The 14,530-nt window shown below is 44.5% G+C and overlaps 1 protein-coding gene across 3 annotated transcripts in view; it reads left to right on the forward strand.

Moving 5' to 3' along the window:
* Positions 1-675: 675 nt before the first annotated feature.
* LOC146854951 (uncharacterized) overlaps positions 676-14,530 on the forward strand; it is a 98,933-nt gene continuing 85,078 nt past the window's right edge. For 2 of the 3 annotated variants that reach the window (XM_085652381.1, XM_085652383.1), the window contains exon 1: positions 676-813. The gene's annotated coding sequence lies outside the window, so the exon portion shown is untranslated. The remainder of the gene's footprint in view (positions 814-14,530) is intronic. The other variant, XM_085652382.1, reaches the window with a different exon arrangement.

The raw sequence follows: 14,530 nt of genomic DNA on the forward strand, positions 1-14,530 counted from the left end.
GTGTGACTGTGAAATCATCCCGTCGGTGGAAGTAGAGGTGATTCGGAGGCTCTGATCTGCACCACTTGCACAGTTATCACTATTGCCTCATGTAACCTAACGTTTGCTTTTGTAACATGCTCACTTGTAAGTTTCTCCTTATGTATCAGTACTGTTCCTATTGTGAAGCGCTCTGACCCCTTTGCGTAAAGTGGATGTGGTCCTTCGGCTACCTCTGCCGACTTTGGTACTGGCAAACAGGGTTCGAACCTCGGGGTCGCGTCCACAGCCTGTGATTCTGGGCAAATCACTTAATCTCCCCGTACCTGAATGTGCTCCTGTACAGCGCTCCAATACCTTCGGGTCGAGTTCGCGCTATATAAACGCTATATAAACGATGCAAAAAAATATATAAAAACGCATACAATAAAAAAACCGATTAATTATTGTTCACGACTGCTATGATATTTACAATTGCATATAGAAATCAAGAGTAAGGTTTGCGCACAACGAGCAGCTATTTAAATTGGACATCGATGGCTGCATCCAAACACGACTGTACTGTACTGATTTAATTTCTTTTCTCGTTGCCATCAGGGCTCAGACTACAGATCACTCAGCCAATAGGAGGGCTTGTCTTAGAGGCCTGCACAACCCGTAGCATCTGAGACGCCATTGGGCCGTGCACTCCGACTCGCCCCCTCCCTCTCAGCCGGCTGGGTTGTGACACCGGAGCGCTTGCAGCAGGCAGCAGCAGCAGCAGCACTGTAAATGCGGAACGGGGGAGGGAGCGCTGCGCACGCGGGAGATGACTGCTTGCTTCTTTGCTGAGGGGTGAGTACCTTCGCGGCTGTCATGATTACACAAGAACGTTTTTTCGTGGGGCGTGTTGGTAGCTGTTTACACAGAATGCGTGTTGATGCCCCCAGTCTCGCCGGCAAAAGCGCACTCATGTAGATCTACTTTCTCTTTGGTGTAAGTAAGTGCGCGTTTCCCGCCAGGGTTCCGAATCCTATTACATCATTTTTTTTTAGTCCGGGACCTCTGCCAGCACGTTCTCAGATACCACAGTGCGGCTACTCCGCCCTTCTTAGCCCCCTTGTATGCACAGGCGTGCTTTTTTTTTCTTGTGTGTGCATCTGAGAAGAGGATATTTGTCTCAGACTGCAACTTACGAAAGTTGAGGTCGTTTAATTTTAACGAGAGCCGTGACTTCCTTTTCGATACGTGCATGTTAAGCACGCAATATATGGGTACTGTGTACTTCTTGTGTTGACAAAACTGACAGATTTCTGGCCCTTTGGCTGGCGATAATTCTGTCAACTTAATATGATAACTGTGCAGCCGAGTTAAGGCATGGATCTGTTTGTTTTCTCGAATCCGTTATGTAGTTGAAAGGGGAGGGATTATGGGGAGTGCATGCTTTCAGTCATATTCAGGATGTTTTGTTTATGCAGTCGCAGACCAAGCAAACTATTGTCTGTCACGAACGAAACCTGGCATGTCGTTACGTAATTTTTTTTAAACCGAACTATTTGATTCTAATAACTATCCATTCGTCTTCCGGAGGAAGTGACACAACTTGCGTCTTTTAATATTGTTGTCGTTCTGCTGTATTAAGTCAACGATACTGAGCACGCCCCCGACTCTTTCCTTCTTAGTAGGACAGTCCTTTGCGCCACACGCGTGATTGCCGCGACCACGATGTATGTGTCACTCAACACCGGAAGAATGTAAAGGGAGGTCTTATGAACTGACATGGTTTTTGTTTTGGTTATATTGTCCCTGTCATGCGTGCTGCTCTTCCTGGCTGAAGTGCCTTGGCTCAGTTGTAAATCGAGGTTCTTGGAATATGAGCTTGTTTTGTGGGGCCACGATTGATTTTTCTTTGGTAATTCCAGTTAGAACTTTTAATGACAGTAAATGATTACAACATGGCCCGATCCCCAAAAGATAATGTTACATTCAACCAGGGTTATCATTTTACCCAATAGCACGTTGATAGTATGATTCGTAATCTTTCTTTCATGTTGCATCTTTGAGCCACGTAACTGTAATGGTTTCATTTGGAATTGGTTTTACTTTGACCAATATAAACGTATAGTTTTTCACTGCATGTAGTCCAGCGCCAAACGACCCACACCGTAACTGGATTTTACAGAAACCCTTTCTAACTGGGCAATGCAATTTAATAATAAGCGTCTTGCAAGAAGCACGGAATAAATTAAGGCCATGTCATTTTAAGTGGGTGTTCTTTTCTCAACCCGAAGACTGATTGAAGTCCACGGAACATTCTGAGAGTGAATGTAACCGAAAACGGAAATACGTGTGAGGTTACAGTTCAGTTGCCTTTGTTACGATGCACGCACTCCTTTTCTGCTGTGTTGCAGTCTAAACTTCTTAAGTAAATATTATTGAAAGGGGATATTGGCCAGGTCCACTTATTGGCAGCATTTCTGCAGTTGTCTGATTTCACATTAACTGATGCAGAGAAACGATTAGCATTTTTTTTGTGACATGAAGAAAATCTTTTTATTGACGTAAAATGAAACAGCGTTTCTCTTCTGTTTTTTCCGTTCGGCTCGTCGGTGCAGTGTCACACCCGTTTTTAATATAGCCCCATACTCAACTGGTCTAAAAAGAAAACATGACTTTTTATTCTTCCTCGCAGAAAAAGAAAAAAACACTTGGACTTTTTATGGATGGTTCGAATCTGCTACGAAACGTAACTTTTTGTATGCTGCCAAAATTGAGTCTCTTGCACCATACTTACTATAAGCCTCCTGTTTTTGTAGCTCTATTCAATCTCTTGCATAGCAGGATTAGAGCAGCACCGTTAGCCTTATGTACACTCCTTCATATTTGGAGTCCAAGTGAGAGAGATGTGTTCAATACATCTTCCAATGTTTTTACATAACATTCCTCGAAGTTGTAAAATCGTTATTGTGTTACTGTTTACCTTCCTCCTATTTGAAAATATAAGATCCACTTAACTTTTATCAATGGACTAGGTGCTACACGTCTTTGAATGTTTGGTAAACATATGAAGGTGTTTACGTTTTAAAGAGTAAATGTACTTCACGATTGTAATGCAAATTAAAAACATATAGAAAGTAATACATGACACTTGAAAACGAGCACTGCTTTTTTTTTTTAAATAAGTAGAACGCACTGTTTTTCAATTAAAACTATTTGTATGCGTACATAAAGCTGTGCTGCCCCCCGGTGTTTTTGTAGACAAGTGCAATATGATAGAGTTGTTTGAACACGGCAGAGGTCCACCATTCAAGAGCATTTAGATAACTATTGCTGTGATTATATTTTAAGCAGATTCAAAGATGAGCTTTTATTTCCCCAGCCATTTTCTCGTTAGAGAGTTTTCCTTTTTGTTTTGGTAAAAAAACGTTTTACGGTTGCAGTTGTTGAAAACCACGCGGAAGAGTCGCGTTTCTTATCGGCAAACTTTTTCACAACAGGCCAGTCAGGATTCATACTTTAAAACAGGGACCACACTCACAGTTTTGCTATTCCAGTCTGCACAAGTAGTGGGTTTGTGCAGATTTGTAAATATGAAAGAACTTTACAGAGGTGTCTACGAACCATAGCCAGACCTATTCAGAGGAAAAGGTATGATTGACAAGAGTTAAAACTTTGTGTTATATCTCCTTGAGTGATGTAATGTCTTGGAGCCTTGTATACACCATCCTTGGACTGTGGTGACATTCGGTAATTGGTAGAACCACTGGTGGGATGAGCGGTGCTGGATGTACTGTCGTGTCTCGTGTTTTGGTTTTGGAGCACACTAACAGCGCGGCTGTTTTGAAACGCAAAATACCTTTGAGACTTGAGACAAGAGGCAAACGGTCAAAAATGAAAGAAAAAAACAATTCCAATTTCCAAGCTTTATTTCGATCATAACAGACCATAAAAGCAGAAGCTAAAAAACCATATAATACATAAAAAACCCAATTTTTAAGCATCACAGGATATAACCGATAACAGTTCATTCATTATACAACCTTAATGGCAAGTTAAAAAGTTATTAAAATTTAAAAAAGATTTTAAAACAATGAGTTCATATTTAATAAGTTCAAAGCTGCGGAAGACGGAAAAGGTACGTTTAGGCTGCACTAGTGGAATTTAAAAACTTGCGGCGCCTAAGCCACATGGCGTTGAGGAAGCGGGACACTGCAAAAACAATCGGGGGTGCGTTCCAGTTCGCAGGACTCCCGTGTCTGTCTGAACCCCAAGTTCCTGCATATTGGTAGGAGCCAGTACCTTCTAGTTGCATTAGAACCTGGGCAAAAAAAGAAAACATGTGTAAGGGACTCTTCCTGATTCTCACAGGCCGGACAGGCAGATGGGGAGGCTTTGGTCCATTTGTTTGTAAATGCATGAACTGGCAGACAGCCCCATCTAAACTGGACATAAAGTTTTCTTGCCAAAAGTGGATAGACGTCATCGAGAAAAGTCTCCAATAAATATTGGTCTTTAAAATCAAAAAAATCTGCAGTTAAACAACCATTTTTAGCATTCCTATAGAGTTCACCCAATCTAAAAAGTCTGTAAGCTTTAACTAGCTCGAGGCGTGAAATAGACAGAGACGCTTCCTCCGGGTGGGTCCATAAATTTGGCCAGCCCAGTCCAAAGCACAGGTCTTTGATATGTGCCAGCCAAGATATTTTTCCCACCCCTGGAAGCCCCAGGATCGCCTTGAGCTCCGACTGGTAAACTAGTAATTCGGGTGTCGCCCATAGTCTGCGCCAAAAGGTCAAGGGTCGCAACTCAATTACCACATTTATGGGTCTAAGGCCAAGGTCCATGCATAAGGGGTTGAGAAGAGTACTTGGCGGTAGGCCCAAGAGTTGTCTCATAAACTTATTCTCAGTTCTGAGCAGTGCACCAACAGGGCGATGTCCCCAAAGTTCAGCCCCATACATGATTGCGCTCCTAATTTGAACTTTGTATATCTCTGTTAACGGGCCCAGTTGTCTTGATGTTATGTTCCTATATAATTTTGCTAGGCCCCCAGTCGTCTGAGCTAGCCTCAGGCCTGCCTTTTCTTGGTGAGGGCCCCACCCAAAGGTTTCCGTTAACGTAAAACCCAGGTAGCCAAAGACTGCGACTCTCTCCAGCTGGGTGCCATTCAGGGTGGGGTTGGGACAAGAAGTTCTGCTAGGATTAAATACCATATACTTGGTTTTTTCTGAGTTAATCTCTAGGCCCCTGTCTTTGCAAAATATAAAAAAGGTGTCAAGAATTCTTTGGAGGCCCATAGGTGATTTAGAAAGTAATAAGGTATCGTCAGCAAACATCATTGCTGGTACCTTGTTACGGGCAAGCTTTGGGGCATCAATATTGGCAATTTGGTTCAGTTGATCCACCAAAGCGTTTATATAAAGATAAAACAGTGTGGGGGCCAAAACACACCCCTGCCTTACACCCCTATTCACTGGGAAGCGTGAAGTCAATTCCCTGTGTTTCCCATATCTAACCTGTGCGAAATTTCCAGTATGTAATCGCTTGATCAGGGTGAGCAAATAAGATGGAATGCCCAGTTCCTCCAAAACTACCCATCGTTTATGGCAAGGTACCAAATCGAACTCTGATCTGAGGTCAACAAAGATCAGATAGAGGCTCCCACCCTCTATCGTCACCGTCTTCCAGTATAGTAATTGCAGCCTTTAGATTTGGTCAATGGTGGAAATGTTTTTTCGGAAGCCTCCCTGGTATGCACTCAGTGTTTCATGCTCTTCCATCCAGGTCTGGAGACAATCTAAAATGATCCTGGCGAACAACTTTTGCGTTACATCAATCAGGCTTATTGGCCTATAATTTATGGGCATAAGAGGAGATCTCTTTTTATATACTGGAAAAATTTCGGCCCCTTGCCCGGTGTCCGGGATTTCCATACCGCTTAATATGGCATTAAATATTACACATAAATATGTGCCCCAGACATTGGGTTTTTCCCGATATAAGTCCCCAGGGATCTTATCCAGTCCAGGGGCCTTTCCAAGAGGCAGGTTCCCAATAGCACTCAACACTTCAGTCAGAGAGAACCAAGTCTCATTTTCAGGGGGTATCTCTGCGCCAATTAGCTGGGAGCCCTCTGTGGGGTCCTTAACATCCTGGATGGAGTACAATGATTGGAAATGAAGTTTCCATGCTTCCGCAGATATATTCAGCTCAATAGGCGAACTCCCGGAGGAGCTCGCAGTTCTAACCAGGGACCAAGACTCCCTCATATCTCTATTAGTAAGTGCCTGTTTAATCGCTTCCCATCTTTCGGACTCCCACTCATCTTTAGCGGACTTTATACTATTCCTATAGAGAGCCCTCCTAGTTTTTATCAAGAATCTATCTTTGGTTTTTATGGCGTCAATAAGGGCACTCTTTGCCATTCGGCAGACGTTGTTATACCAGGTGGATTTCGAAGACCCTGTGCCCTTAGTATGCATCAGAGGATTAAAGATATTAGTTAGCCTGACGGTGAGATCCGAGTGTACAGCCATAATTCGGGTGGTTGCGTCAGGAGTGCTAAGAGTTTGCGCTGCCGTTTCCATCATCGGCAAAGGGGGGATAATTAAGGAATAAAGTACAGCTACCTTATCTGGTGACTTCCTCAGATTATCCCATCTGATTCTCCTTCTATTATTCTTCAGAGACAGACTGGAATCAGAAAAGGGGCCTGGAATGGGAAGACCATGAAGATCCGGGAGGTGAAGTTCAAGCACCAAGGCATTGTGGTCGCTGTCGTGCCTTTGTAGGACAGCGAAGTCAATCACACAATGCCAGATGCTTGCCTCCACTAGAATATATTCAAGTAAAGATGTTTGACCCGGTCTGTTAAAGGTATGCCTTCCTGGTTGGTCTGACTTAGTACGCCTATTACAAGCCGTCAGTGCTTGAGTTAATGTTACTGCATTTATCTGTAGGACCAGAGGAATCCATGCTCTTACTGAAGGAATAAGTGGAGGAGGGATTAGTTAAAGAGAATCCTCTGCGGTTAGCAGAGAGTCAGTAGGAACAGTTAGTGGTTCAAATTGGCAGTTGAAATCGCCGCCTATTACCATCCTGGTGTTTGAAAAACACATTCATTATGTACTGCCTCGCATGCCAATGCTTACCTAACCCTTCCACACCACATCCAGCTTGAGCACAGTTTCTGGTTATTTGGCACATGGTTGGAGCACATGTCAAACATCATGCCCCGCCCCCACAAAGGTGGCACTAGAAAACACCTTACCATCCATTCGTATTGAAAAGGATTTCCGGTTACCCAATTGCAATTAAATTCTTTTTGAGGCCTTGTCAGCGGTGTGAAGTGTTATATGAATGCCACAATTCATGCATTAGTAAATCTTAACCCCTTAAGTGATGGCCTCCCCCATCCCTACTGTACTAAGCCCTTTTTAGGTCGAGCCTAGCGTTGCAGCGCATGCGCTGCCCGCTTTGCGAGCCATGCTGTGTTTAGAAGTGGTATGGAAGCCCCACCCATATTTTTAATTGGCTTTCGTCATCAGTCCATGGTAAATGCTGGCTTCCGATTGATAATGAGGCTTCTTAGTCCCTCCTTGTTACCACCCTTTCTCCTTTTGGGACCGCCCATCAGGACTGGATATTTTACTTGCGGCGTTGCACTGTCTCCTTCATTAGTCGGTAAGCACTATATTTTTTTCACAATGGCGACAGCTTGTCTGGTATTTGTATTCAAGGTTTTAGCACGCTGCTGTAGAGCCTGAGAACCAGGTCAGCAGAGCCGGTGATAAAGGTACTGTGATCGAAAAACTAATTTGTGATTTGAGGAACATGACTGTTTTCAGGAGATTCCCCTCCATCAAATCTAGCTCCTCACAGTATACCTGTATGCCCAAGTAACGGAATGTCTGGGGTGCTTGTACGTTTACTTCTCCAAAGGGTTAAAAGGGTTCATCATATGTGCCCTCAAACGTGTTTCCATATGCCTTAAGGCAATGTGCCACGCAGAGTTTTGGGTATTAATCGAATGCTAGATACAAGAACAGTTAGGAGTTACTTTTTGGCTGTCTAGAGATGTGTAGACTAACACCCTCTGGGGTAAGCACTCTACCTGGGATGTGCACAGACATCTGAGAATCATGCTAAAATGCAGTTCACAAATATTTTCTAGGAATACTATTTCTTGTCCTACTTCTGTAAATTCTTGGGAATTCACGAAAGCCGTATAGCTGCACTGAATGCAAGGACATATACCATGGGTGCACTTTTGAGACTTTCTTTAATAACTGGGCCCCTATTTTGGTCTGGTGTTGACATGACCCTTTGTGTTTATTAAAATTCTTTCTCTTTCTCTGTATCGGCTGGCTTCACTGTGAATGGCAGCATTCGGCTCTTTCACAAGGAGCATATAAGTTGTCGTGTTCAGTGCGAGTAACTACTGTGGCAGTGTGTGCTTTTTGAGACTCAAACTATTTTTTGCTTTTGCCAATGTTTGTTTTAGCGGCAAGTACCCTGCAGCTCCCACACCAATAAGGTTTCACAAAAACCATGCCAAAACAAGTCACACATTGACAACTAAAAAGCTGACCACCAATTTTAGATCTACTGGCTTTGCCAATGCTTGTTTATTTTTGTTTCCCATAATCTTATTGAAGTTGGTTACATTGAGTTTCCATTATGAATATTTTTGGGAAATACTAGCGTACATCAACACGTTACTAAAATGATGCTGGAAAGAAATTGAACCAGAAATTTTACAGTAGTTTAGCTAAATGTTTTTTTTCCTACTTTCATTTTTTAATGAACATTTTATGTTGAAAGCAAGGAATCCTCAATCTTGCTTCCCAGCTTCTGCAAATGTTTGCATCCAATCAGAGAGCATTCTGGGAGCAATATACATAGCCACATATTGCTAAACTTTGAAAACGTGTGTACACATTTTTATACTGGAACCACTGTCAGTAGTGCAGTCCGAGCTTACAACATTTACTTAGAGCGCTCACCCTAATAATAAAGGCTTTCAATTAATGACTCTTAAATACAAGTTTGAACAGCTTTAACATATAGACACAAATATTACCTTCACTGCAGACACTGCCCCCCGATCCATAATGTGGTACTGCAAACTGGCAGCCAAATGGTTTGTGCTGTAGGGGGTTGGGCCTACTTGTCCTGAGGATAAAATACACAGGAAATCTTGTTGCCCTTGACCCCAAACAATATTTCCTGGGCGTCCGGCTATAGGAATTCCACATCTCTGCCATTCGATTTGATGTTGCTGCCACTCAAGTAGAAAATCTACATGACGTCCTCTGACCATGACTGCTTGTGTTAGAAAATTTTGTCGGAAAGCTTCCTAGCAGCTGGAAATTGCACAAGGGGATGCCAAATCTCTCTTGACAGCTCGGTTGCTGGAGCCTTGCATTGTTTTTGTTGTCACGTGGGGCAAAAATGTATGCCGCGCGGTGATTGCCATAATTTGGCCGGTACTCCTTGTTAAAGGAGTACTGCGGAGTCTGCAAGTTCTTCTAATTCCCTGCAGTGGAATAAAAAAATTCAGCCGGGGTCTATATATGACTTAGCAAGATTAATACCAGGTTAAAAAAATTGTTTCAACTCGATGGTGCAGCAAGCTTAAGATAAGTGTTTTCCTTTTTAGGTCTCGCCTGAGACAGCGCTTTAGCGCTGCTCTGGCGAGACTTATAGTAAGCGAGTTTTGGAAGTGCAAACGAGTGCTTTCAGGCCTCCAAATACAGTGCATGTGCGTCGGCTGGGCGCGCGCACCATTTGGAGGCCTCAAAGCACTCGTTTGCTTTCACTTTCGCGGGCCGCACGGCCGCTTTGACACAGTGCATGTGCGCCGTGCGCGCGCACCATTTGGCAGCCTGCGTGTACATTTCGCGGGCGCTTTGATGTTCTCATCAAAGCGCCCGCAAAATGTACACGCCATTTGCCACCCCCTCCCTCATCCCACTTCCTGCCCGTTTCTCCTTAGTGAAGCTTGAATCCTGCTCCTCGTGGATTACAAATCGTTGTACGGCTTTCACCAAATGTCCTCCTTGTTGCTCATTACTGCGAAACGAGCAATGTGCATTTCAAGGTTAGGCTTCGGCTTCCGTGTAACCAGTTTGTGCTTTTAATACCGAACGGAAAGGGCTGGAAATCTGCATTTTTTACACGGTATCCGGGGCTTGTTGTATATTAAAATAGGACTATTCCCCATACTTAATTTTTATGTCAGTACGAAAGAAATGCGTCTGTTTTGAATGAAGAACAACGAGCGGGCACAGGAGTTCAGTTTGACCCTTTTCTGAAGCGGTCTAGGCGCCGGCAGAACTCTTAAGTAACCAGCACCCTATCCATTGGGGCTGCCTGGCACAGTATTGCTTCATCCCGATCCAGGCCTGCCTTCTGCGCAGGCCTCTGTGCCTTCGTGGCCTAGGAGCCCTGCCCGTCTCGAAGAAGCCCGACCCTCAAAGTGAAGCGATGCCCGCAGTGCCCCCCCACCTCCCTCCCACCTCCAGCGATGCCCGCAGTGCCCTCCCACCTCCAGCGATGCCCGCCCACCTCGAGCGATGCCCACAGTGCCCTCCCACCTCCAGCAATGTCTGCAGTGCCCTCCCACCTCCAGCGATGCCTGCAGTGCCATCCCACCTCCAGTGATGCCCGCAGTGCCATCCCACCTCTAGCGATGCCTGCATCGCCATCCCATCTCCAGTGATGCCCGCAGTGCCCTCCCACCTCCAGCGATGCCCCCCAACTCCCTCCCACCTCTAGCGATGCCCTCCCACCTTTAGCGATGCCCAGAGTGCCCCCACCTCCCTCCCACCTCTAGCGATTCCCTCCCACCTTTAGCAATGCCCACAGTGCCCTCCCACCTCTACCGATGCCCGCAGTGCCCTCCCACCTCCAGCGATGTCCGTAGTGCCCTCCCACCTCACTCCCGCACGGACCCTTTGGCACTCCAAACGCCCTCCCACCTCACTCCCGCACGGACCCTTTGGCACTCCAAACGCCCACTCACCCACCAAGTGCTCTTTCAGAAAATCTGCAGAGGGCAGGGTCGTGTGCACTAGTGACACGGGAATGAAAAGTCGCACGAGTGCTCAAAAGCACACAACTACAACGAAAGTTCTATATATAAAAAAAATAGTGCGTTTCAAAGTAGTTTGCTTAGTGGCTTCAACACTCGTTGCGGACATCTGGTGTGGACGGGTTGAATCGCGTGAGCGCCGAATCTGCCTTTTATCCTTCTGAGGTTGATACATTGACATTGTTAGGCTATTACAGCGCGTTGACATCCCAAGGTCTGCAGTATTCTGGAGTTTGTAAAAAAATGCCATTAATACTATTACTGTGAAGACGAAAGGTATACAAGTGGAATGATGAACAGTTTAATGAATTTTTGAGCGCCAAGATCTGTACAGGGGTTATATATATATAGCCTTGTTGATTATTCTGTGTTTTTTTTGGGAAATGCGAAGAACAGATTTGAAATGTGGCTCTGATTTGATACTGCCGGGTCTTTACAACGTGAGAGCAAAGCCTGAGTTTCAAATTATAATATCAATAACTAGTCTTTTATATAACACTTCATACCACATTCCTAATGTGTCTAAGCCCTGTTACTTAATTAAATGATACGTGTGCACTAGTGACACAGGAATGAAAAGTCACACGAGTGCTCAAAAGCGGACAACTACAACAAAAGTTCTATATATATAAAAAATAGTGCGTTTCAAAGTAGTTTGCTTAGTCCCGGGAGTGGGAAACAGCAGACAGCTGCCACGATTTGTTTCCTTGTGGGAAACATTCCCTCAAGCAATCCGTTTAACAGTCCGGCAGGAAGGACTTTGATCATTATCTGCGTCACCATCTTTTGTTAATCTAGGAGCAGGAGCCCCAACCTAAGCATTGATTGCTTTTCACCACATGCTAACACACTTACACTTTCTGCATGCCGTGTGCACTTTCACTTTCATTTGATTCGCAAACACCACTCTCGGGACGTTGCCCTTGAGCAACGGCAGCCGCTTTTCGATTTTATTTTCTGTGTGTGTTCACTTATGTTTCACAATGCCCTGCTTTCCTGACACAATGTGACCTGGGCTTTAGGCTTATATTTAATCACATGGGGGGAGGTGCGACATGGGGTAGGATAAAGTGCGTGGGGGTTGAGTGCACAGAGCTGCACAGTGCCGGGGTTGTTTTGCCATAAATACTTGTTCCTACTGACAGCAGTGGGCGTAAAGATAACAAGCATTTGCAATGCAATAGGTCTCGCAGTTACACGAGTTAAAGCTATTGGCATTGTAAATGACAATGCCAATAGGCATTGTTATTTGCAATGTCAATAGCTCAAACTCGCGTAAATGCGAGACCTAATGCATTGCAAATGCTTGTTTTAATGTTATTTTCCCTCTGAGTCTGTTGACCTCTGCCACACCACCACCCCGCTTATCTGAACCGGCCGCTCCTGTAGGTGACTGCTCCGTTCCCCCCTCCCCCCAACAGGTATAAGATGGCCCATCCTACCCACATCCAAACCCTCCTTTGTGATACTGTCAAAAAGGAATAAAGAAAGGCCAGCTGCCAACTTCACCTAGTCATGTGACCCAGGAACAGGCTGCAAGCACCAAATGGTTAGGACAAGAAACTGCCAACTTTCTAAAAGTGGCACTTTCAGAGTTGTGACTTAATCATTAAAGAGGGTAAATATGACCTTCCTACCTGCTCCAAATCAAATGTTATTATTTATTAAATGTACTAAGGTAACCCAATGCCATCTTAAGGGAAAGATGGGCCTTTCATTAGTGAAAAATAAATGTAGGAGTTTTTCACTACTAGGACATGTAAAACTCAAAAGTATATTTCCAATTTTTGGAATACACTGCACCCTGCCCTATGGGCTCTTTGGGCTTACCCTATGGGTGGCTTAAATGTAATAAAAAAGGGCGGTTTAGACCTGGCAAAAGGTTTATTTTGACAGGTCAAAATGTCAGCTAAAAATTGCACACACAGTCTGCAGTGGCAGGCCTGAGACATGTTTAAAAGTCTGCTCAAGTGGGTGGCACAACTAATGCTACAGGCCCACTAGAAGCATTTACTATCCTCTTTGCGCCCCCTGCCCCCAACCTTCCTAAGTCAATCCAATGCAACAGTAAGTCAGTAGGTCCTTATATTTCCAACTAGTTCAGTTTGGCTATTTCTTTGGCATGTGGCAAATGTCTCTCTCCTGAAAGTATAAAAAGTATCCCCCATAGGTTGGGGTATTCAGGAGCATTCCCGAAGTGCAGATCAAGCACTCCTGATTTTATCCCACTTCCGGGGGCAACCCAGCCGGTCATATACCTAGCATTTGGCCTGCATAAACAAATCCATGTGATTGCACCAAATACTCAAACAATGGATGAATAGGCAACCCGCATCTCCACAACCTGGCTAAGTTGCACTGAGCCAGAATCCTTCCCATGTTACAAAACAAGGATTGATACCTTGTTGCAGACTCCTCCCCCTAGATTCCAAGGAGAGACAGTTTCCTCCAAGGGCTGAGATGGACGGGCAGGATCCTCAACAGGCACTTCAGCAACTTCTCCCACCCAGATCCCATAAGGCATTCATCCGTTGCTCCTTGGTCAAATTTGACCACCTGTGTCCTTGTGAAGTAAACTATGCAATATTTGAATTTACATCAATTTAAAGGGAGCTCTAATGGGAACCTCCCTGGGCCCCTGCAGCCCCTTGTACTGTCCGCAGAGAGGCCCTCCAAATTTTGTGTCCAGTTATCCCCGAGACCCCGTAGTTAGTCTGAGAAATTATGTAGTGTACTCCTTGGGATGGGCTCAGCCACTACTCTATCTTCCAGAGGGTTGGCCCACTCAGTAGTGTGTTTTCGCACGTCTGTATGTAGGTTGTGCCGGAGGTGTAGGTAATGGAACACCTCTGATATTCTTCCTTTAGCTCTGCTAAGCTTTGCAGGGCTGTAGTGGCCCAGGTATCTCCCATTTTGTGGATACAAATTGCTTCGCATCCTCCAAACCCCTTTATTTGTGTGTTTCGCACAACTAATGGGAATTCCAAAGTGGAATTTCCCTTGATAGGGTTGCTTGCCACTCAAGTCGTTTAAAAGTTTTGTCTATATCTGCAGGACCACCGTCGTGTATGACGCCCAAGTCTGTCTGTGGCTTTTGTTATCTATAGCGGCTGGATATCTACAACCACTTTCATCGCTTATGTCTGCCTGAGGGCTCTCCTGTTTGCGCGGAGGCCCATTCAGCTTAGTTTCAGTTTATAAATCTTTATTTTACCATGTGTGGCCTTTAAAGATAAGCGAATACAGTTAAATATACAATCTTCAAAATGGATTAAAATAGTCAGTAAATACAATTGAAAATTATGCGCAACAGGAAATCCAGTTATGTTAAGCGATGAACCCATTTTCCTTTTTAGACAGCATTGCCAACCTAAGGAAGCCGAACAGCAGCAAGGTATAAACTGGTGATAATGAGAGCATATACCTGAGACAACAATCAAACATAAGGCAACGATCCTAATATACACGATAAAGATG

This window comes from Triturus cristatus, chromosome 4_1 (genome assembly GCF_964204655.1).
Source record: "Triturus cristatus chromosome 4_1, aTriCri1.1, whole genome shotgun sequence".
NCBI lineage: Eukaryota > Metazoa > Chordata > Amphibia > Caudata > Salamandridae > Triturus > Triturus cristatus.